General features: G+C 52.6%; 1 long non-coding RNA gene across 5 annotated transcripts in view; it reads right to left on the bottom strand.

Annotated features, from left to right (window-relative positions):
- LOC119564480 overlaps nt 1–25,371 on the bottom strand; it is a 108,876-nt gene that overhangs the window by 66,170 nt on the left and 17,335 nt on the right. For 3 of the 5 annotated variants that reach the window (XR_006287456.1, XR_005223379.2, XR_006287455.1), the window contains exon 2: nt 24,359–24,438. The exons of the other annotated variants lie outside the window; for them this stretch is intronic. This is a non-coding gene — a long non-coding RNA (uncharacterized LOC119564480). The remainder of the gene's footprint in view (nt 1–24,358; nt 24,439–25,371) is intronic. 5 annotated transcript variants of the gene reach the window in all.

Raw genomic sequence — 25,371 nt, 5'->3', positions numbered from 1 at the left:
GGCCAAGGTTAACATTGTTAACTCAACACACATGCATAGAAGACTGCCAGCCAAACTGCATTATTTTGCAACCACACTCCAGGGATAAAACTATGGACCTACGACAGCAGAGATTTGAAGCTTTGGAGGTTTGCGTGTGAATATTCATACCCCCTTAAAATGACCCCAAGAGCCACCACAAAACTCAGGAGGCCTGAGCTATGCCTGGTTTAAAACACCAGAGCTAAGCAAACCGGCAAGCTGCTCCTGGCTTTGACTCCTGAGTCAGCCCCCAATTGGCTTGAAGTGTTGGTATTTTGGTAGCACTCATCCCCGGACCAGAACTCCCTTGTGCAAGGCGCCGTACGAACCAGAACAGAAAGATGGTGCTTGCATCAGAGGATGTGAATCTGGGCTCAGGTTCTGGTGAAGGGTTAAAGAACCTTCCAATAAAACCTGGGCCAAATTTGTAGGGACACTGGGCATGTCTCAGGTGACTGGACGGGCTGTTGCAAATGTTCCACCTGACCCAGCTCCAGTGAGATCTGCTGTTCATGGAAATCCCAGACTCCGAATCATAGAATCGTAGGACTGGAAGGGCCCGCGAGAGGCCATCTAGTCGGGCCCCCTGCACTCAAGGCAGGACTAAGTATTATCTAGATCATCCCTGACAGGTGTTTGTCCAACCTGCTCTTAAAAACCTCCAGTGATGGAGATTCCACATCCTTTTCAGGTGGGAGGCAGGGAGTGGGCCTGAGGGGTCCTGGAGTGTATGTCAGAAGGAGTCCGGATGGATGGCTTGCGGCAGCCAATCCCGCACCCAGCACACAGGCAGGATCCCGGCCTTCTGCACATCGGCATCTGGCAGCAAAGCCTCTTCGCGCTCTGGAACCTCCCTGTCATGCATGTGCCATGCCCCATGGGCAGCAACCTAGTTGCCCAGGGATAGCAGAGAGGGGAGGTCCAGGGGAGTGGGCAGCTTTTGTGCCAGAGCCTTGCCACAGCCTCCGGGCCCCCTGAGACAAGCAGTGACAAACGTACCCTTTTTGGGAGGGGGGTGGCTACTAAAAAGGGACATTTGGATCTGAGCCAGCCTCACCAGGGCAGGTGTCCGTCTGTGTTGTCTAACTCTCTTCAGAGCAGGTCTACCGGGCACGGCTGTGAAAGCACCAGCATCTTATCTACACTATGGCGCCGGCTGATGGCGCTCCACTGGAGGCAGCAAGGACTCGGGGCAAGCCTGGGCCTGGCTTCTCTAGCTAAGGGGCCAACCCGCACTGGAGTCAAGGAGAGCCACCGGGGAAGCTACAGTGAAGACAGTGGGGCCAGATCCGCAGCTGGTGTCAATCAGACACCTTGTCACCTTCTGGAATCCGGCTCAGCAACGGGATAAAATCTGCCCATGGGGTCCTAAGAAATACCTTTCACCTCCCCCACCTTGTCTCTCCAGGTCATTAAAATCACTCAATTACTATCCACCCTCGAGGGTAGGCCCCGGTGATGCGCACACGCACAGGGACAGCGCCCGTCCCCCAAAGCTTTACATCTGAGACATGCCAGACCCAGGGAGGAAAGGGATTTGCTGAAGGCCGCCCAGCAAGGTTAGTGCCAGAGCTGGGAACAGAACTCAGGTTGCTCTCCTGGAGTCATCAGGGTCAGGTCCCGAGCCAGTGTAAATCGGTGTCACTCCATTAGAGTCAATGGTGCTCCTTCGATTTACACCAGCTGAGGATCTGGTCCATGTTTCAAACACCTCCTAGCTCCTGCCTGCAGAATCAAAATAAACCTTACCCATTAACCTGCCCAGCCCCTGCCAGCCACGCAATGGACGCCGCGCCAGCCCCGAGATGGTGCGGGCTGGCCAGTCGCAGGGGGCAGCTCGAGCAGCCACAGAGCGGCACTCAGATTCCTCTTGACCTTGCCCGCAAGCTCGGGAGAGGTTCCCTGGGGGCCTTGCTGCCGCCTTGTCCCAGGGGCCTTCACATGCTTTATGCAGCATAGACCACAAGAGGGGAGGGCCCGAATGGAAGGAGAAAGGAGTGTCTGTGCATTAAACAGCCCTGCGCCAGGCAGCGTGAATGAGGCCACAGCCTGTGTATATATTAGTGACGGGGGCTGACCCCGCTGGGGGGGCTCCTCCACTCCCTCCGCTCTCCGGGCGTGGGAAAAAGGCCTGGGCTCTTTTCACAGCTGTTCTAGCTGCTGCACTGAACTAATGGAGGGGCTGCCCAGGCTCCCTCACCCCCCTTCCTTCTTTTCAGTTATTCAGCAACTCCCCTTTCACAGTCCCCTCCAAACACACCTCATTGTTCCAGGCTGGTTTGCATTGAAATGCCACTAGCCCCGGTCTCCTAGGCTCACTCTCTGCCTGGGACGTTGCCCCAATCAATCTGGAGACAGAGCAGACGGTGCAGGGGTCTGCTCCAGCCTGTTGCAAGCAACAGGACAGTGGGGTGGAGGGAGGCGGGGGATTACATCGAGTGCAGTTACCCTGGAGTGAATTCTGAGTGCCTGCTCAGACGGTGTTACTCTGGCTTTCTACTGGTGTAACTGAGATCAGAATCTGGCCAGAAGGAAGGATTTAGTCTACAAGCAACTTTTCGGCTGGGACCCAGCAACAAGCAGCAAGGTGGTCCCGTCTCTGTGGCGGGTGTTGAGAACTCTACATACAGAGCCAGGTCCTCAGCTGGCGTAGATTGGCCTAGCTCCCTAGAAGTCAAGGGAACACCACCGCCTGGGTGCCGTCCTCAGCTGGAGGGATAGCTAGCCAGCCTGGGTGCTGCAGAAATGGTATGACACCAAGACAGGATGCAGCCATCTTTGCACCATTGAAATGGACCCTCGTTGTTGCAAAAGTGTTTAATCGGTTATTTGCACCTGGGGATGCCCTGGCCCCGCAGAGCTGACACGCTAACCGGCAAAGGCAGAGGGGGAAGGGACATGCCCTTGGCCGCATAGCAGGTCAGTGGCAGAGCTGGAACCATGTCTCCCCGCTCTCCGGCTGGTGTCCTATCAGCCGTCTCTGAGTTAAAGCACCCAGGCCAAATATTCCTCCCCTCATTAGTGATCCTTTGCAGGAGAGATCACTGAGTAGCTATGCTCCAGCCAACACAACTCCAGGGGTCAGAGATGCAGGATGCTTTTTTTAAACTGCCTCTTTTTTAAAAAAAAAATACACACAAATTTTTAACTGTTTATCACTCTGGACTGTGACAGCCATAAAACGGAACTCCTGGGTATTCGCATTGGGCGACGCTTAATGCTCTGTGCCAAAGATTAACTGCCAGTACTGGACACTCCTAATTGTGGACTGGACCAAGATAAAAATCTGTATTGGAGAACAGCTGGTGCTAGCCCCTTCTCCAATGAGCTCTCCTTCTAACCGAAGTACCTCATGGTAGGAGCCTGCGCAACCCACTTGTGGTTGGGGGTTTCCACAAAAACACTACAGCCGTTGTGGGTCTCACATCATTTATTTTCCCCCTAACTTTGAACCAATGGCTTTAAAGCGAAATTGTGCTTCTACTCGCGTGGATAGCTAAGATTTCTGGAAAACAACAAACAGCCTTGTTAAAAGGTCATTTTTGCCCTGTTCCCAGGAGACCTAGCGTGACCCAATCTAACCAACCCGTAGCTGATCTATGCTTGGATTCTTACCAATGCCAAACAGACTCTGAATTTCGACAGTTCCAAGTTCTGCTCTAAGCTAGAACCTTTGACTTTTGAGTGGGTTCTAAATTTGGTGGGAGGAAGGTGGTTTCCACTGTATATTACACCCGCCCACTGACACACAGCGCTGCTCACAATTTTAATCACAAGCCTCATGAGATTTGACACTTTTCTTAAAGACCCAGCTCTGAGACTGGCAGGATTTCATGAGGATCTCAGCTTTCATTGAAAACAAAGTACATTTCTAGCTCTTGTGGCTGTGAAGAAAAGCTTGGAAACACGACCCCTAAAGGGTCAAGAGACAGAAGGCAAACAAACAAAAACCACAGAGTTTTTAAGCCAATTTCATGACTTTTGGGGGCCTGTCTCATAGCGTTTGAGGGCTTGGATCAGCAATACTGAGAACCCCCTGCCTCCACCATTCCCTACTGTCAAGAGTAGATACAGAAGAACTAGTCTCAAAACAAGTCCTGGCTCAAACCTTAGAACCCACCTTCAAACTTTGGAAGGGTGGGGGGATCATCACTTAAAGAAAATGGTTATTTTCCTTGTCAAGCACCTCTGTACTGTCTGGGACTGGAGGGGACATATCAAAGCCCCGCAAGAGGGGCAAGTCTCACCAGTGTTGTCCTTAACCCCAGTACCATTTCATACCCACTTTGCATTAATGCAAATGACACCACCAGTGCAGGGCCCTGGTGAACAGGCCCATGGGATTTTAGAGCTGGCCGATGCTTTGGAAGGCTGTTGGAAAGGGTTTCGCTCACTAGAGGAAAACCTAGCAGCTCTCCCCCGGCTAACAGTCACTCTGTTTCTGCGGTGCTCTTCTCCTGTCACTCAGCCAGGTCACCACTTACTCCCCCCCTTCCAGGGTAACAAAGCCCAACCTCAGACAGTCCCATGTCCCCACAAGTGTGCCTATGGCTCCGGCTCCAGACCCCTGCTCCTCACACCCTTGCCTCAGGGCTTCCCAAAGTCTTTGTCCCCTTCTGCCAGGGGAGCCCAGGCCCACCCACTACCCCAGGTTCCAGCCCAGGGACACTATGGCCAGCAGCCCCGGCCAGCAGAGTCCCCTCCTTGCTACTATTTCCCCCGGCTTCCTCCTACAGCTGCTCTCTGGCTTGCCCTGTTTAGGCCTCTTAAACTCCCCTTACTCAGTCTCCTCACAGACCTCCCAGGGCCTGCACCCCCGAGCAGCCCAAATCCTGCTCTCCATTCATGGCGCACCCCCAGGGCCTGCTCCCCTCAGTGGCTGCTTGCCAGCCTCCTTTAGTCAGGTGAGATTCCCAGGGCTGCTTTAGCCCCTTGGGCTCCCCCAGCAGCAGCAGCCCTCCCCACCCTTCCCAGTGCAGGACTCCAGACTCACACCCACACAAGCCTATGCTACTGCAAAAACCTCCTCTCTTTATACAAACCAGCCTGCTCCAGCCCAGCTGCTCCTCAGGATCAGTTAAGCCTGGTTCCCCTCCAGGTGCAGCCTGGTTTGTTTATTGGCCTCTCAGGACCACAGTAGCCTGTTCAGCCCCTGGGTGGGGCTCACCCAGACACAACTCCAAACCTGGCTCTAAGCCTTCCAGGAGCCATGTGCCAGTTCTCCACAGACAGAGGGTGACACGCAGGGTTAGTCTGAGACCTTGGTGTCCCTTCAGTCCCCCTGGAGTACTTGTTTAAGCGCTGAATGGGAACCAAGTCCTAGTGCTGGTCTCTGCAAGGGGGGAGTCCAGCCAGAATGGACAAAGTTTTAACCTGGGTTTAGGTTTTGTCCCCCCGCCAGTGCAAATCAGCCTAGCTCAATAGAAGCCAACAGAGCTTCTGCACCAGCTCACGCTGGCAAAGGAAGGATCTGGCCTCCTATTTGTGTCTATCTCTACAGAGGTGCAGTGAATAAACGGGGAGGAAAGATGTGCAGTGAGGTGGAGAGGCCAATCCTGGTGGCAGGAGCTGCAGAGGAGAAGGCTCTCCCCCCTCTCTCAGTGGGGAGGGACCGAGACAGGGCTGGAGGCAGGTGAGCAGAGGATGGTCATTTTGCCATAACCAAATGAAGTCAGCTCCCCCTGACAGAGAGGAGGTTAAAGCGCCAGGAGGGATCCCCAGCAGCCCAACCAGGAACACACACTCCTAGGTGCTGGAACAAGGGGTACTGCGGGGGCTGCCGCACCCCCTGGCTGGAGGTAGTAATAATGACCCAAATACATGCTTTCCTCCCTTCGCACCCCCACGATAACAGCGTTCCAGCCCCACTGCACACCCTTCACCAGCACTCTGCCCAGACCCTTCCCATCTGGGGCTCCACAAAGCCAGGGTCTCTGCAGCGGCTGGACTCGGAGGCTGAGCTGGGAGAGGACATGCTCCTTGCTTTCCCCACTGCTAGGGTCTTGTTCTGTCTGACAAAAGAGGGATGCTGCACCCCTTTAATCCCCCGGTCTGTGGCTAATGCAGGGCCCGTAGCTGCTAGCAAGAGGCTGTCGCTGGCTATTAGGGGGAGCAGGCTTTTGCCACCGGGAAGCTCTTTCTGCATCAGCACTTTCTGCCAGAGAACATGCACGCTCCCCGAACCACCCACAGCCATCACGGCCTCCTACCGGGATCCAGGCGTGACACACAACTCCCTCTGGCTCCAGCTCCCTCACATCCAATCCCAGCACTATGGATCAACAAACCGCCCCCTCACTCACACACGCAGCACAGTGCACTTTGCAGCACCCCCTGCCCCCCACCCCAGACACATTACCTCCTCCCTACCCCACGTGGTCCGGCTTTTCCTTGCTGCCCCTCATGCTTTCTAGTGAGGGATGGATTCCAAACCCCACGCCCTGACTGCAATCTGAGGGGGAGCTATTCTGTATTTCCTGGAGGAAAAATAAATAGATAAACCAAAAAGGGAGAACAAATTCGGGAGGGGGAGAAATTGGGCTCTTCGTTTCCTCTATCTCTTTAATAAATGCCTGTGTGTTTGTAATTTATACATGTAAAGATATGAATACACACACGCTCCTCTGTTCTCTCTGGGGCTGATCCAAAATGAGCTGAAGTCAACAGACATCTTTCCACTGACTTTCAAGGCTTTGGATCTAGCCGTGTGCATGCGTGCATGGGCGTGGACACGCCCTCTAGTCACACCTCCCTTTTAAAGGGCGTAGACGTAGATGCATGTGCACGCGCCCACACAGACAGCGAGAAGCAGAGCTGGGGCACACTTATCGTTTCACCTGTGGCCCAACACTTTCCATTCTGAGACCCTCTTCTCATTTGCTTATAGCTTTGCCAAACTTTAGCTATTTGGAATGACATTTTTCAAGCTGGGCATCTGAATTTGGAGGGGAAAGTTTCACAGAAAAATGGCTGGTTGTTTCCGAGGATGAGATCAGGAAAAGGTGCGTTTGCCGTTTGCCCATGTTAAAGGAATTCTTACAATTGATTCACTGAGAAGCTCCAGCACTTCCACCCTTTGGAGCAGGGGCTTGAAATTTGGCAGGAGGCTTGTCCTGGTGTCAGGATGTGGTTTTTGCCATCTCCGTGAAACTCTGTCTTCATTTGGCCAAGTTATAAAGCCTCTGAAAATATCCCAGTTCACACATGCTCAGTAGAGACTTGTTAGAGTTTGGCCCCTTAGTTCGCCAAAGATTCCAGCCGCCCTGAGCATTCACAGCTCAGACCTGTGACCAGACTGCACGTGCCGTCCCCATAGCGCAAAGGAGCCTGCTCGGTCTCAGGCTGCCGCTGCTGCTCTGGAGACGTCTCTGCCTCCTTCACTGCACGCCTTCCAACGTCTCCAGCAAAATGAGGCAGGGGTCCTACAGACAGCCTCCTTCGCTGCACGGCCCTGATCCGCTCCCAGCGCATGGAATGAGGCAGGGAAAAATCATATGCAAGCACGTCTTGGAGTTTGTATTGAAACGCATACGCACCGGGGGGCACAGGCCCAGGTAACCTCAGTGCTGGCCTTTCCTACCATTTGAGTGCTTGGCTTTGCAACCTTCATGTTCTTTGGCCATTGATTTTTGGATGTAATTTAACACAATTATCCGTTCTCTCTGGGCCTGACCCAAAGCTCCTTGAAGATAATGGGAGTCTCTCCAAAGACTTGAAAGGCCGTTGGATGAAGCCATGTGTGTGTACGTGGCTATTTTTATTTTTAAAAGAAAGACAGTCATATGTGTGTAAACGCACACGCGTGCACACACACACACATACCTCGAAAAATTTGTAAGGCAAGGTTCCCAGACACAAAGCCTAGTAACCCACCCTTTGCCGATAGGAATAACAGTCAAGGCCTCAGGCTACAAAACTACATACTTACACACCACCAAATTTACTCATGCCATTGATGGGGGGAGAAAATTTTACCAGGCTCCAGATTTCTAGGCTCTCTCACACATACCCACACCTCTCTCTCTCTCTCTCTCTCTCTCTCTCTCTCTCTAATATTGCCTTTTCCCCAGCTGGTTTTGACTTTCCCACCCAGCAAAGCCATGGAGTTTCCATAGAAACATGAAGATACTCAACTGTAAATAATCATTTCTCCACAAAAAAGGCTCCAGCCCACCACATTTCGCTGTCAGCCTTTCAAATAATCGTCCCTGTTGTTCGCTGAGACCCCTCCCCTCTTGCCACCTCCTCTCCAGGCTGTTCGTGCTGCCCCTGGGGCTCACCAAGCGGCCACCCCTCGCTGCCTCCAGGCAAAGGTTGGTTTGGGGTCCCACCCCCCTCTTGTCTGCCCATCCCATGCTGTGCGAGTGTTTCATGGCCCAGGCATGCAGAGCTGGGGGAGGCCGACTCATGGTACCACCCCAGGTCACTGATTGCACCAGAGGGCGTGATGCAGCGACTGTGATGAATCAGGCCCCTCTGGTCCACGCCCCAGCTGTCCCAGCTCCCCAGTCCTTGCACCAACACTCCCGTAACAGCCCTGAGCCCAGCAAGGATGCTCTACCAGGAGTGCACAAGCGATACGAGGACTGCTGGTCATTGCAATATGTTAGAAGTAACAATAACCCTCTGCTCTCGACCAGCATTGCTTACATGGGCTTCTCCGGGCCCTTTATAAGCACCAATTGATTCATTAAGCGTTAACACACATGGGCTTATCCCTCCTTGCCCCAGGCTCCAGCAGGTCAGTGTCCTTACGCACAGTGACCTGCCCTAGGTGTTGCAGTGCAGCAGATCTGGGAATAGAACCCAGGAGTCCTGGCTCCCCAACCCCAGCTCTAATCTGATACCATTGCTTCCTTCAGTAGCCACCCGCCCTAACCTGCTTGCCTCTTCTCCCCAGCACCCTCTTCTGGATCAGGCTTGTTTCCTTGATCTTTAAAGCCAGCTCTCTGCTTAGCGTCAGAGGCTGAGGGCTAGCCCTACTGCAGACTGAATTGGAAAATTGTACACAGGGGAGTGTGCAGGCACACAGTACACTGGGGCTGCAAAGAGCACGGCTTCATGAAGTCCAGGGGAGCGTGGGTCTGGGTGAGACGAGGCATGCAGCAGCTCTGAGTGGGGCAGAGGGAAGTGGAGCAGGGGGAGCAGTTGCTCGTATTCATGGTTTCCCACCAGAACACTGCGCAAATCGCCCAGCCCCGTCTGCCCTCCCCGGCCCTGCTCCATCCAGAGTAGGGTAATTCTAAGGGCAGTGAAGCACTGGACCAGGCTCCCCAGGGAGGTGGCAGAATCCCGTCACTGGAGGGTTTTAAGAGCAGGTTGGACAAACCCCTGCCAGGGCTGGTCTAGGTTCAGTTGGTCCTGTCTCAGCGCAGGGGGGTGGACGTGATGACCTCTAAAGGTCCCTTCCAGCCCGACATTTCTGTAATTTTATTATTCCAGTCCTGGGGGGGAGCCCAGCTTGAATATTGCCTCTCGGCTCTTTGCCATGAGGATGTCGGTGGCGCTGCAACCAGAGACAGGCCACAGCTAAGCTCAGGCCAGGTCTGTCCAAACCTGGGGCCCCGATCTGGCCTTATTCAGAGAGACAAAGATTTTTAAGGCCCACCCTGACCATCTCACCTGACTTCCTGCACAACCCGGGCCAGAGAGCATCACGCCGCAAAGTCTGAGGCTTGTGTTGCCCATCCCATTGTACCCAGGTGCAGTCGGCCCCTGAATGCTGGCCTGAGCCAGACTGGCGAGCTGCTAAACACGAAAAGACCAAATTCACCTCCTCTGTTTTCCACTCAGCACAAAACCCTTGTGCAAATACCCGTGTGTTTACATGCCTGTGAACCTTTGTCTGCATGTGGGAGTGTGCATGGGAATGAGTGTGGATCTTAGTGTGCTGTGGTGTGAATGCACACTTGAGCTGGCTTGGACACGTCAGCAAGCAGCAAGAAATGTGTGTGCTTGTGAACCCATGGGCAGCCCTGACTACACGACTGTGAGGGGAGAGTGAAGGACCCTTGAGCAATGCCCGTATCGCCTCCTCCACCTCCAGCTGCTGGTTTGCAGACTTCGGGCTGACATCTATCAAAATTAGCAGCTCAAGAGCTCCCTGGGCCGTCCTCCTCCAGCTGGGGGGCAGTGGACAGGGGCTTCACAGCTGCAATGACATACCTGACTGGAAGGGCTGCTTAGTTACTGTTGCCTCTTCAATGGTTACTTTTAAATGGCCTAAAGTTAAACACATCCCTGTTTTTCATTGTCTCCAGCCCAGGGACATGGCTTTGGCCAGGGCTTTTACCCTTTCCATCTTTTTAAGTCAGGCCTTTTTATTTATTTTTTTTAATCATAAATGACTTTTCCCCCTGCTATCAAGTACATGGTGGATTTTAAAGATCATCTACGTTTGTTCTCCAGCTCGGAAGCAAGTGGAAGGATGAAGCGCTCACGTCAGAAGTTCCTGCCCATGATGAGAGCAGAGAAAAAATCCTTCTCCAAGGACCCGATTCAATTTGATTTAATGGAGGGGTAATGCCCACCTCCCACCCCTGCCCCCTCATTAGGGAATTTTTCATACAACAGATGGCAAAGCCATGAGGCCATGGACCCTGGGGGCTGTGCGGGACCCCACAGATCACAAAGAGAATCTCAACTTGAGCTGGCCACAAATGATTTTTACCAAATTTTATTATCACTGGTTTGGACAAAAAGGCTTTTTTTTTTTTTGGACAATAGAAATTTTCACAAAAAATGTCAGGTTTTGTCGAAAACAACAGACTTTGTGTCCAAAAAATGATTCCCCCCAACTTCCGTTTTTTGACAAAAACCTGAACAAAAAGATTGAAGAAAAACATTGACAAAAATGGGGGGGGGAATAGTTTTCATTTATATTTTGTGTGAAGAACACAAGGGGAGTCATTTCCCAGGCAGCCCGCGAGTGACTGTACGATTCTGTGGAAGGGAAACACGCGGGTCACGTTAGCCCAAGTCACCAGAGGCCAGAGGTTCAGACCTGCTCCTCCGGGCTTTCAAAAGGGCTCATGGCTCCTGTGTCGTTCTCAATGGGAACTGTTGGCTGACGAGATCAGAATGGACCCTGCTGAGCCTGGCTGGAAAGTCCCTCCTAAGAGGCCGACCCAACGCCCTTGACAGGAGCTTTCCAGTCCCTTCATGGGGCACGAGATCACATTGCAAGTGACAGATCCCGGGTGCTTCCTTGCCGGGGTGTGGATTTCCCCACCCAACCCCCTCTCCTTAGATACATAGTAGCAGTAAGAGTACATGCATTAATTAACTGGTTACCTTCCCTTGCCTACATCCAGTGTACAAGGCTAAGTACAAGGGCCTTGCATCCGCACACCCATGGTGCTGTGGGCTCCAGCATCTCTTCAGGACCATTACAGAGGCAGGTTTGGGCCTCAGAAAGGCAGCATGTATCGCTATCTTTCCTCTCCCCTCCCCCTTTCCCCACCGATGGCCAATTGAAAATGCTCAACCGCTGAATATTTTAAACACATGCAGGCGAGAGGCAGCCTCTCTGTGGAGCTATTTTTAGCACTCTGGGAGGCTGGGTGCCGGCCCTGCCATGTCGCATTTACCCGCCGGGTTTTGCCGTGCTCCGACTGTGCTGCCCGTCGATTCTGATCTCAGGGCTGGAGGCGAAGTCTCTGTGGCCCTGGCCTGTCTGCTGCCCTCCCTCCCCAGTCCTGCCATGCAGCCTCAGCAGCTTGGCCACGCCGCTGTGAATACACAGAACCAACGGCTACACTCTGCCCTGGGCAGCTCTCTTGGGCCTAAGAGGGTGTCACCCTGCGCCGAATCTGGCCCTAAACCAAAGAGGCTCCTGAATAATTATACTTTGCCTTTTGTAACCTGTCCTTTAAATAGATAGCTAATGTAACGCCAATATTTAAGAAGGGCTCTAGAGGTGATCCTGGCAATTACAGACCGGTAAGTCTAGCGTCAGTACCGGGCAAACTAGTTGAAACAATAGTAAAGAATAAAATTGTCAGACACATAGAAGAACATAAATTGTTGCACAAAAGTCAACATGGTTTCTGTAAAGGGAGATCATGTCTTCCTAATCGATTCGAGTTCTTTGAGGGGGGTCAACAAACATGTGGACAAGGGGGATCCAGTGGACATATTGTACTTAGACTTCCAGAAAGCCTTTGACAAGGTCCCTCACCAAAGGCTCTTACGTAAATTAAGTTGTCTTGGGATAAGAGGGAAGATCCTTTCATGGATCGAGAACTGGTTAAAAGACAGGGAACAAAGGGTAGGAATAAACGGTAAATTTTCAGAATGGAGAGAGGTAACTAGTGGTGTTCCCCAAGGATCAGTCCTAGGACCAATCCAATTCAACTTATTCATAAATATTCTGGAGAAAGGGGTAAAGAGTGAGGTGGCAAAGTTTGCAGATGATACTAAACTGCTCAAGATAGTTAAGACCAAAGCAGACTGTGAAGAACTTCAAAAAGATCTCACCAAACTAAGTGATTGGGCAACAAAATGGCAAATGAAATTTAATGTGGATAAATGTAAAGTAATGCACATTGGAAAAAATAACGCCAACTATACATACAATATGACGGGGGCTAATTTAGCTACAACTAATCAGGAGAAAGATCTTGGAGTCATCGTGGATATTTCTCTGGAGACGTCCACGCAGTGTGCAGCGGCAGTCAAAAAAGCAAACGGGATGTTAGGAATCATTAAAAAAGGGATAGAGAATAAGACGGAGAATACCTTGTTGCCCTTATATAAATTCATGGTACACCCACATCTTGAATACTGCATACAGATGTGGTCCCCTCATCTCAAAAAAGACATACTGGCATTAGAAAAGGTTCAGAGAAGGGCAGCTAAAATGATTAGGGGTTTGGAACGGGTCCCATATGAGGCGAGATTAAAGAGGCTAGGACTTTTCAGCTTGGAAAAGAGGAGACTAAGGAGGGGGGATATGATAGAGGTCTATAAAATCATGAGTGGTGTGGAGAAAGTAAATAAGAAAAAGTTATTGACTTGTTCCCATAATAGAAGAACTAGGGGCCACCAAATGAAATTAACGGGCAGCAGGTTTAAAACAAATAAAAGGAAGTTCTTCTTCACACAGCACCCAGTCAACCTGTGGAACTCCTTGCCTGAGGAGGTGTGAAGGCTAGGACTGTAATGGGGTTTAAAAGAGAACTGGATAAATTCATGGAGGTTAAGTCCATTAATGGCTATTAGCCAGGATGGGTAAGGAATGGTGTCCCTAGCCTCTGTTTTTCAGAGGGTGGAGAAGGACGGCAGGAGAGAGATCACTTGATCATTACCTGTTAGGTTCACTGCCTCTGGGGCACCTGGCATTGGCCACTGTTGGTAGGCAGGATACTGGGCTGGATGGACCTTTGATATGACCCAGTATGGCCATTCTTATGTTCTTATGGTTAGCACCCTTTATCTCAGCATCTCGAGGGCCTTTCTCTGCATTAATGAATTAAGCCTCCCAGCTGCCCCCGCCCAGGGATTAACTCCATTTTGCAGAAGGGGAAACTGAGTCACAGAGCAGCAACAGGACTAATTTCACAGCTCTTCCTCACATAAGCAGAGTCATTGACCGTGACCCTTAGTAGCTCTCCCAAGGGTCCAGCTAGTCAGGGGCAGCAGAGCCAGGAAGGGAACCCAGAAGTCCTGGCTATCGTCTAGCCACCGGGCCACAAGATGCTTATTTCAAGTGAAGGGAGAAGTGTCCCCCTCAGGCGATAGGTGCTGTAAGAGGAGAGAGCTGTTCTCTTGCAGAAGAGTGAGAGATTCCAAGGAGCTGGGCGCCTTCCCAGTGGGGTGGGCACAGCCCCGACACACCCCTCTCCCCTGAGCACCACGGAACTGCCATGTGGAATACAAGATCACCAGGCACTGGGGGAGGGGGGGAGACTAGCCAGATCCAGGGAAGGGGGCTGGGATGCCTTTGACCTCTAGGCCATGTCTGGCCCAGGTGCGGACTAGCTGAGAATTTCTACCATCCGACGCCTGGTTTGTGGGGCTGATCCTGGGTCCCAGCAGGCAGGGATTCACCAGGACAGCGGACACTAAACAAAGCCTCCCACCCTTGCTGCCCGTCTCCCCACAGGGGCCTAGAAGTGAGTGGGCCAGGGAGTCTGATGGGGTCAGGGAGCCCCCAGCTGCTCTCTCCAGGGGAGGGGCCAGGCAGTGGGGGGAACATATCCTGCAGTTCCCTAAGGGCATCAGACTCCAGTGATGACGTCACGTGGGTCCATTTGGAGAAGGGACCTCTGGGAAGGGGAATGAATTAGGCCAGGATTTTTTAAAGCAACAAACGATGCTGGGCGTCCATCCTGAGCTGCGCCAAAGGGGACCCGGTGTTTGGACAGTGCCCCGTGCCCACCCCCTGAAAACCAGGCACCCTGAAGGCATCTTCAGTTGGGCACCCAAAAATCAATAGGCACTTGCAAAAATCTTGGCCCAGGAGCCCTCAACTCAGACTTGCCCTGAAGCGCGAGAACAACGGGGTGATCCAAGGTCTCCCCTTGGAAGTTCCTCTGGAATCCACACCACTGAGATCCAGAATACCCCTCCCCCCTCCCCTAGACTCCTCTCAGAAGATCCAACAAGCCCCCATACCCCCAAGCCCCCACAAAGATCCAGAGCGAACCCAACCCCCTCTCCCCACATCAACGGAGTTTTGCTGGGGGGTGGGGGAGACCTGGGGCTGATTTACGGCCACCAGGCCAAACATCTGGCATCTTGGGCCACTCTTCGTGGTGAGTTTCTAGGCCTGATTCTGCTCTGGTTGTCCCAGCGTAAGTCAGGCGCGCCTGCACTAAAGCCAATGGGGCTGCAGCAGGATCAGAAGGAGGCTCCTTGGGGTTCAACTGAACCTGAAACTCTGGAAAATTCAAGCCCCATGTGAACCAAGATGGGATGCAGCGGCTCCGTATGATCCCCACTGCCCAAGGACTCAGCCCCAGCCCCAGGGGAAACAACCAGCAGTCAGCAAAGACATACAGTCAACACGGGATCCGTCCTTCTGCCAGGAGCATCAAGAGAGCAGGTCGGCTGATTCAGAGGCAGTTTAGCCGGGGAGGCATCTGGACACCAGCCTAACACGCACCCTCCAGCCCTAGGAACATGACAAAGGCCTCTTTCTATTGCTGACAGGGCCTGGTAGCCAAGCCTTGGGCCCCAGATCCTGGCAGCTCCCAATGAAAACAGGCCACTTAAGGGGGTGGCAATTGGCAGAAATACTGCATCTTCCTGACAGCACAGAGAGGGGCAGAAAGAGCCTTGCTGGGTGTGCAGGGGGCTCCTTATTGAGCTGCCCATTCCCATTCATGCCCCCAAGCCTGCTCCTTAATGGCCTAGCCAGGCCTTTTGATGAGCTGCTGGCATAGTCCCTTTCCCAGCTTCCTTCCTCTCAGTGCCAGGATGCCAGCACAAAAGCCTGCAAAGCAAGGGTACAGGAAGGCCCTTTCAGTCTCTCTCCTGTTGCCAGGGGTCGGTGTGGGGTGGGAGGGCAGCAGCTGCCCCCCCAACCCCCGGAGTTACTTTTACAGGATTAGTCAGAACCTGCTTTGATGGCATTCGGAGACAAACGGCGAAGATGGAGTGAAAATCACCAACCGCTTTCAGAAAACTGGGTGGACGTTCCCACCGCAGCAGCTGCCGCTCAGGGTGCCAGCTAGTCTCGCGCCACCCCTGGGAGGTGAGAACGTCCACTCTGATTTACGGATGGGGAAACTGAGGCAGGGAGAGGGGAAGTGACATGTCCCAAGTTCACACAGTGAGGGGCTGAGAGGAGAACCTAGGAGTCCTGACAACGCAGGGTTGGCATCTGTATAACATCCCAAATCAACCAGAACTGAAGCTGTGGGTAAAGGCTGGAGGGAAAAGAGTAAAGAGAAGGGATGAGCCAGTCCCTTTCCTAGGACAGTGAGGGGAGGGGAGAAGAGGGTTAAAAGACCTCTTTACCATTAGGCCCTGATCCTTCAAAGACTTGGGCCGACCCCTGTGCCCAAATGGGGCCCCATTGACTTCTCAGGCAGATGAGCCACCACTGTTACCAACTCTTGTCACTATATTCTTGGGATATCTGGTGTTTTTCATAAAGCCCCAGCTCCTGGAGTCAGATGACTGCCTGAGAACCTCAGCTTTCATTTTAAAAGAAACAAAAAGGTAAGTTTCTAGCTCTTGTGGTTGCAGAGGAAAGCTGGAAAGCCAGATCCCTCAAAGCCAGACTCCCAACCCAACCCCCCCGCCAAACCAGAAGGTGAATACAAAAGCCTATGAAAATCTCTGGAAAGAGATGGCTATTGCAGGTCTAGCTTGTTCTATCACTGTCCCAGATCAGTGCGGGCACAGAGGGCTTCACTCTCCCAGGCTGGCAACATGCCCTGTGCCAAGCTTGCAGGAAAAATGCCTCAACCCAATGCACACACAGAGTCTTACTTCCTGGGGCGAGTGGGGGAAAACCAAATACATCAGCAGGCCGAATACCATCTCTGGAGCTGGTTCTGTGGCCCCATCCCTATGCTCTCCGAGTGCTGGTAGCACTGGCCTTGGTTACACCTGGGCAGACCCCATGGACTCCAATGGTGACAGCAAATGGGTCAGCCAGGGCGTAAGAGAGCAGAGTTTAGCTGTCCGTGTCGGGGACACTGAACTGGGGTGCCTGTAAGTAACTGCTAGAGAGAAGCTGCCCTTCAGCTGACCTGCCGCACCCCTCAACTAGCCACCCACGAACTGCTGGGGGTTAGTGGAAATGTTCCCAGCAAGAGCTTTATTCCTTCGCTGCAGGGTTTCCCCCTCTGACACAGCCGGTGCCGGTCCCTGTCAGAGACAGGGTACTGGGCTAGAGAGACCCAGTGGTCTGATTCAACCTGACCATTCCCAGGCCCCACTCTTTACAGGTAGAAAATAAAATGGCCTGTACATTTAGCTCCTGTTATTTATGTGCAGATCCTGAGTATGTGATAGACTGAGAACCCGTGTTACAGCCCAGAGGCCTTAGTGAGGGGTGGGGGGTTGCTCTGAGGTGAGGTTTTCTGTTTGTTTGGGGGAGAGGGAAAGGAGTTCGTTGGTAAAATGACGCGGTCTTAAATATTTTTGGCTTGTGGGAAACCTTTCTCTCTCTCTCTCTCTCTCTCTCTCTCTCACCCCTTCACTAAAATAATAATAATAATAAAATTAAAAGGGGAGTGACCTCCTGAAAATTAAAACTTCACTTACTGAGACTCATGCCCAGGAATTAACCTGAATGGCTCCTTTCTCCTGCCTTCGCTTGCACACAAAGTGCTTTCCAATGGCTGATTTCCTGGAATAGATTCAGTTGCTATGATACCAAGTTTGCTTTTAACGAACCCCAGAAAATTAATGGCATTCAGCAGATAAGTCCTTAAAGTGGAACCTATTTTAAGAAATTCTTCCTGACTGGTTTACAAGGCGTCGGCAGGAAAAAGAAAGCTTCCAGAAACCAGCATACCATGAGAGCTTTCTCGGGTCCTCCTCTCCATAAAAAGCCATTAATATAGATGTCACCAAGCAAATATTTCCTGCAAAGACTCCCTTTCAATCTGGGCACCCATGGCAGAGGGAGCCAGGAATCGGAAGATAAGGCATCAACCATGTTGCATTATTCCTTTGGATTATGCCGCAGCATAAATACCGCCTGACAGGTTAACATGACAATACGAGTATTGCACAGACACTGCAAATATTTTCCACCATCATTAGCTTCTATTTCTTTCCACTGAGTTGACCCCGCCCTGCCTGGGGTGCACCAGTGTACAGTTTAACCAGTGATGTGCAGGAAGACAACATGAAACATACGAAATGTGTCAATTTCATAGGATTGCACCCTGATAGTAGAAGGCTACAGCATGATGGGAACTAGGCAAGAACAGGGTCCTGATCTTACAGTGGCAAAAAAGCTGGGCTTCTCAAAGGGATCTACCAGGGTTAGGATCCTAAATCCCACTGGAATTAAATAGGAGTCAGACACCAAACCCTTCTGAAAATCAACTTTGAAAAAATCTTGGGCCAGACTCTCACGGGAGTCAATGAAAGCCTTGCCTCTGTCAGGGACCCCAAGGTCCAAGCCATTGAAATAAATGAATGCGGTTTCTGGGAAGGTTTCACAGCAGCCCCAGACAATAACCCAGCGCAGCAGAAGTGAAAACCACCCTCAGCAAACCATTTCCCAGAGAATGTGTGAGTGGAAATACTTGAAGTAAATGGATTCAGCCTGGCCTCCCAACAGCAAATCCAAAGGTGTATTATGTTACCTATACAAAGGCGCGGGGATGGGTTATTTTCCGAGTGTAGAACAACCCTCCCCACCCCTCTCTCCTTCGGGGTCCTCAGAGCCTTTGTCTCCTCTAATTCATCGGGCTGGCAAAGCAGAGTGGGAGGCGAAGGCCACGCGCTCCTGCTGACTCAATAGGGCACTTTTGTCTCCCGAGGATCTGTGGTTGAAAGGCCAGCTAATGACATGACTCGCCTGCCTTCCTTCCACTCAAATCTCGGCTGGACGAAGGGCCTCAAGACGCAAGGGTGCGGCAGCCAGAACTTTCAACTCGGCACTGAAGAATTTCCCCCAGAATCCTACGCTCCTGTCCCCCTCCCCATGGCCCCCACCCGTCAGGGAATGTGGAGGTGGGTGCTCCATCCAACACGCACCCAGCCTCTGTCATTCTGCTCCTGCAGCGCTGGGTGCGGGGGAGGGGGCTGTCGGTCTAGGGGCCACATTGCAACAACAAAACCCCCAGGATGGGGCTGGACTGGCCAGAACATCCTGCAGGGCCTTTGTAAAGGGGTCAGCTGGTGGCCAGAGCCACCTGTGCCAGCGACGGTTGAAACCCCAGACCAAGGTGCACAGCCCTTAGGCAGCCCTCTGTGCTATGCTGGCCAGGATAACAGGAGTGTCTTTGGTGGCTGTTTATTAATAGACCCCACTGCTAAGTAACCAGCACAGCAACGCTGTCAGCTGAAAACAGTCCTCGTCTGTCTGAGATCGCTCCACTGTTCCCCCCTTCCTGCCGCTCCCTTGCCACAGTTCTGCTGCAGCCTTCAAACCAAGGGGCTGTCAGATGTTTTTCTCCTTTCGTTCTCTTTGTTGGCTTAACCGTGGACATCAGCCGAAGCTGCGCTTGGTATAATCTGAAACAAGCCACATGCAGGATCCTCTCTCTCTCTCTGGCTGGGGGCTCCCGACACACCCAGTCCAGTGCATGGGCCAGCTTTGATGTCAGAGCCCAAACCAGTTATATTCCCAGAAGGGCAGAAGGAAAAAAACATGATATATAAATTCTACTCCTCGAGCCCATGGAAAAGCAATTTGAGATGGACACAAGGTGTATGGAGGGGGGGGAGGAGGACCCTCCTTTAGGGAGAAAGGTACATTAAAAGGGCGTGAACCTTCTTCATGGAAACCTAGCATGAGATTTACAAGGCGGAAACCCAAGTGAGGGAGGAAAGAGAGGCAAGGTTACACCAGTGCAAATCCAGAGGGTGGAGTTACCCCAGGGCTTAATTTGTAATGAAAGAGGTGCTTGGGCTCAAGTAATTTTTTTATTTTCATAACTGATGCAGCCCAGAGGAGCCAGGGCTCAGCCATGGCAAGCCCTGCTGGCGCAAATTAAGCACTGAGTTACTCTGGCATAAATGGGATGAGAATTTGGCCCTTGGTGCAAGTTAAAGGGAGATTCTTATCACACCACCTTGGAAGCCAGGGTCCGCATCGATGGACTGACGAGCCCGTGGCTGACGGTCTGAAAGGGGGCAGAGTCGCGGGGAGGGGACAAAGAGGAGGTCAAGACTAGAGGCCTGGTAGGGGTAACGGGGCATGGCCGCAATCCCATCCCTGCTGCAGGGAGCACGCTGGCGGTGGACGTGCTGCAATCTCAACGGGAACAGGGCGGCGGGTGACACGACCCCCTTAGGCGGCTTGGCGAGGCCAACGCTCTACACGGCGCGCAGGCCCTGGCCAGAGAGAGCTTGCACCAATACCCGTGCCACGGGCCCCCTCCAAGCATGCTCAGAAAGAGGAAATGTCCACGCTTCACTCCCACTTCGAGGCCTCAGGCACTGGTGCACCGCGGTCCCACCATTCTCTGCCTGTGGCCAAGCCTCCTGGGGGCTGCGATACTTCGCTCTTCTTTCAGTTGCTGGGTTCAGTATGCGGGGGCTGGGCTGGGCCAGTGGCCCGTGGTACTCAGGCCATGTGATCTGGCCCCTTCTGGCCTTAAACACTGTGACTTAAAGGAGCGAGTTGCTGACGTGTGAAAGAATGGCTCTCAGAACGGGGTCAGAGCCCTCCCCACCCCAGGGCACAGCCCGGCCCAGCCAGCAACAAGACATCGTCAGGCCTGGCTCTTAATGGCAGAACCCCACTGGCAAGCTGGGGACTTATTATCTTGCCCTTGCTCAGAGGAAGGAGCTAGACGCGGACAGACTGGGATTGTAGGCTGGCCTCTTCCTACACCAGCCTCTTCCTCCCATGCTCGGTGCTAATGTACCCACCCCCAGCACCCCAAGGGGGCCTCAAACTGCCTCTCAGTGGGGAGCGGGTTACTAATCTGTTAGCCCCCAGTGGCAAAACCCCCGGCCACTTCGCTGGGGAGCGAGTTCTGGCCCTTCGTTTCCAGAACACTGACGGGGTAACAAGGCATCCAGAGGTGTGTCCCCTGCCATCTCCTCAGCAGCATTCCCCACGCTGCCCTGTGACTGCTGGGGTGCTGGCTGCCAAACGCTTGCCTCCCGTGGCCCCACTGAACACACACGATTGAGACGGGACTTGCCCAAACTGGGGGCTGAGCCTGCCATTCTTACGCATGGGAGGAGCGCTTACTCTTGCAGATAGTCCTCTTGGCTTCAGTGGGGCCAATTGCCCAGGCAAGGCCTGGGCCCCGGGTCCCTTGATGATAGTAAGACCCACCCCCGCATGGAGAAGGTTCGCAGCCAGAGATGTGGACAAAGCGAGTTCATTACTCCTGGGGGAAGGGGGGGTTAATGATGGAAATGGACAAGACCCTGTCCTTCCTCCAGTGATAACACCGTTTTTCTCTTTACATTACATACGATCTGCAGGGAGACCCAGCCCTGTGGGGAGTGATACCCAAATCGTGTGATGACGTTTTTAAAACACCCCCTGCCTGGCAGCTCGCTCACCTGTGCGCTGAATATCGAGCCAACCTCTGCGGCTCCCCAGCTGGCTGCCAAGAACCAGGGCTGCTTTCTCTGGGACATGCAGGGACTTCTTCTGATACTGGCTGCCCATGGAGCTGGTCCCTGCCCACGACCGGGCCCCACCCAAGATTCGCCACCATAATCGACCCGTGCGGATCAGATGCATTGATCATCAAATTACAGATACACCGGGACAACGGTGACACTAGCAGGAAAGGTTTTAAGACAGTAGCCACCCCGTTCCCTCCTGCACCATGTCAGCACGTCAGCTTCACGCAGTACCTGCCTAACTTAATGTCCAGGACATGCAGCCCTGTACAGTCACTGCAGCTAGAGATGTAACAGCCAGCTCGAGGAGTAAGGATGCCAGATCAGGCCATAAGGTCCCTGGAGGAGGGAACTCGCCTTCTCAAATGTTTGCAAACAGCTGACCACACAGCGGGCCCCCTGCAAAGGCGCCTCTGCTCCCAAAATCTTCAGCATTACAACTGCTCCGTATGTGCAGGCTCCAGCCGTATGGCTTTAAGTAGGGGGAGAGAAGAGAGGCCTAATTATAACAAAACAAGCGTGAGATAAATAGCAGGTGGGTTCTGCAGAATGGGAACATGTTTAAAGGGGCTGGAAATTGCTTGGCGGGCATTTGATGTTTTTGAATAAATGATTTTTTCCCCCTCTTACTGCTCAGGGGGGAAAAAATAGGTGCATTAAATAGGAGCACATCCCCTGGCCAAAAGGCATCAGTGAACACAGGCAAGGTTTCTGTATGCTGCCCATCACCACAATACTCATGAGCTGTATCCCCACTCTGGCATCACATGGACATTGTGTAAGCTGCATAATTAGGCCCCAGTCCTGCAACACTTTAAGCATGTGCTTAATTTTACCCCTGTAACCTGTCCCATTGGAAGTAAACAGGACAGCTCCCAGGCCTAGGCTGTGTCTGCAGGCTCGAGGCACTACTGCAATATGAAGAATAAATCATATGTGACTGTGGGACTGGGCCTTAAAATACAAAGGGGCCAATGCTGCTGCCTTCACTCAGACAACCAGCCACTCACCCCTGCCTCCTGCAAGTGCAGACCTAAAATGTACTTGCAGATTTAACCGTAGCAGCCTGCAGACTACCCAAACACACCTAGATATTGCTTAGGCCTGCAGCATTTTCACAGGCAAAACTCCCAGAAATGTCTCTGCACCAGGGACTACAGAGTCAGTCTCATTAGCAGTAATAATAACATAATTATAATTCTCCATACAATAGACATTGTGGTGGTGTCGCCAAGATATTTTGAAATATTAACAATAGTGAAGCAAGATAGATTGACAGAGAGACCAGAAATGACAAGAAGGGTTTAGAATGGAACGTGCTTCTCAGACTTAAGTCTACCAATGCTACGAACAACACTGTAATATCCATATAGACATAGACAAACAATGGGACCTTCTTCTACTGAAATTGACTTCTTTTTCCTCCCAAAGAGATAGATCAACCACTCCACATGGACTTCAGGCTTTAACTCTACGTCACAATTCACTTGGTGTGCCACATTTAAGCAACTTTCCTTCTACTTCGCCACAAATGGTGTTTTGCTCAAGGTTCCTTTCAAGCAGGCTCTGTTATATTTATCTCTGTACATGCGCAATGACAATATTTAATTGTCAATGTGAAGATTAAAACCATTGTGGAAAAACAAGAAGTTGTTGGAGTTTGTAGTTGGCCCAGGGACCATTAGACTGGAATGGAAATAATCACCAGAAAAACAGATGTGATCCCTGGGCCTCAATAAATGATTAAAGACAAAAACTGGTTGAAATTTCAACCGAATAGACACAGCACATTTCACTTTAAATGTCTCTCCTTTTGCAAAAGATGCATGCACTCCCTTTAGAAAGCTGCCAATAATTCAGAGAGGCCGGTGGCATGTGGAAATCCACTCCCCTGTTTAAGTACAGGGAGAGCTCTCAGTTGGTAGGAAATCCTGGAGAATAGTGAATCAGTTTTTACATTCGGTTCTCTAGCTTTATGATATCACATACACTCATACAGCTAGATAACCAAAGACAAAAACCAACCCAGTCCTTTAAATATAGGCCTTGGTCATTCCATGCACACAACACATGCCACACACCTTGCTTGCATCCTGGTGCCACTTCCTGCTTCATGCACCCAGCACAGTGCGAAATAAAAACCAAATCCTTTTAGATCTACAGAGTGGGTTCCTGCCTCTCAAGATCTTTCCCATTTTATATTTTTCTTAAATAGGAAGCCTGACTGTTGTGAGAGTAGGAATCCAGGCTGATTCCATGCATCCTAATGCCTGTGTATAGTGCAACACACACACACATCCTAATGCAACGCGCAAATCCACACACCCTCGATGCAATAGTCACAGCTAACACACACAGGCAACCAGTAATGTCACCCAAACTGTCCCTTCTCCCTAGAGATCTGCTTCCTTCTCACACCCAAATGTACCTTCCAGCCCCTCTCACTGTGCTGGGCTCTGACTCTGTAATTACTGTAAATTACTGACATGAGAAATGCTGAGTCACGAGGACTCAGATGAGGGGAAAAAATTATTCCTCTTAAAGGGACCTCCCAGGATTTTCGAGGCCCCTCTGGCTCCTCCCGCCCCGCCCCCCATCTTTGCACCTCTGTGGCTCTCTTGAAGCGATTTCTGCTCCCCTTGCCCCAGGCCGGGCCTGGTGGTGGTGGTGGGGGGGGAGTGGAGTTTTTCAGCCGGTCCTAAAGCAGGAGTGTTCAAAAACGACCCCGCTTCTCCGTCCGCCACAAGCAGAAGGATCAGCCCAAAGCAAAGGCTGCAACCCAAGCAGCCTAACAAAAGGGCAGGCGAAAGAAACTCTCACCCACCCCTCCCTGCACAAGCTACTCCCAGGGCCCAGATCTGGGGGGATAAAATTAGCAAATAGGCAGGTCAGGGACCGAAGGGGGGGGGGTCGAGAGCAGCTGTATTTGCCCTTTGCGTAGGGGAAAATGGGTTATTTGGCTTTGCACTGGGGGTGTGAGTGTGTTTTGTGTCTCAGTCAGTGAGGAGGGAGAGAAACACACAACCGGACGCAGCCCGCCTCATTCCCCGCTCAGCCCCCTCGCAGCCGAAGAACCGGGGTCCTGACACGCCGGGAAAGGAAAGAAAAGTACCTTCCACTCCCGCGGCTCCTCCGGCGGGTCTCAGCCTGCCCCGGGAGCGGCGGGGAGCTCCCTGCTCTCCCTTCCACGCCCTGGAGAGTGGAGAAGAAGAGGGTGGGTGGGTATCTCTGGAAAAAGCTTGCTGGACTCTAGGCAAAAAGCCCCCTCCCCTAATAACCCCCCCCCGCCGCCGCCCACCCCTTACACACCCGCCAGTGGCTCCAGCACAACGTGGCCTCAGGCCGGCGCCTGGCACTTCTGCGATCTCCCCCCAAACTTGGTCCAAAGGCTCCGGGAAAGTGCACATGGATGGGGGGGAGGGGAGGGGAGGGGAGGGAGACAAGTGGTCTGAGAAAGTCTGAGGATGGGGGCGGGGGGGTATTAGAGGCGACGGCAGGGGACAAAGCCAGACTTTCTGGGCTGGGCCAACCTGCGAGGAAAGCCGGCTCTTGGGGGGGTGGGGGGGGCAGCCAGACAGGGCAGAGGTCAAGCACCCGGGCTCGGATGATGTCAGCCCCATTAGACATGCTTATTGCTACATGGCTGAGCAAGTGGAAGTCTGGAGGGTACCGGGGAGGGGCTCTGTGTGGTCTGCCGCCGCCCCAGCCCCTCTTCCGAGCCCCCTTTCGTCTCAGACACACCAGCTCCCCCGCCGAGCCGCTGCGGGGTCAGAAAGTGCACCCAGCCGCCCCCTCCCACCCACCCTGACGGAGCATCCCCTGAGCTCCGGGAGCATCGCTCCGCACCGAACCCGGGAGAGCCCGGGACAGAGCCTGCTCAGAGCCACCTCCCCGCGCCTGCTTGGCCGAGGTTTTAAAGCTTCGAAATTGGACTTTTGTGTCAGGCCCTGGGGGGGGGCACACCCCGAATCGGGGGTGAGGAGCAGAGAACAACACTCACCCCCGGCCCCAACACCCGTTGGCTTCTCTGCCTGAGCCAGGACTGCAGAGTTTGGGACCTACGTCGTTTATTACAATTAAACCGATTGCAACCCCAAGCTCGCTCTCTCTCTCGCACACACACAC

Source organism: Chelonia mydas, chromosome 25 (assembly GCF_015237465.2).
Source record: "Chelonia mydas isolate rCheMyd1 chromosome 25, rCheMyd1.pri.v2, whole genome shotgun sequence".
Classification (NCBI taxonomy): domain Eukaryota; kingdom Metazoa; phylum Chordata; order Testudines; family Cheloniidae; genus Chelonia; species Chelonia mydas.
This window is presented reverse-complemented; position numbering and strand designations above follow the sequence as displayed.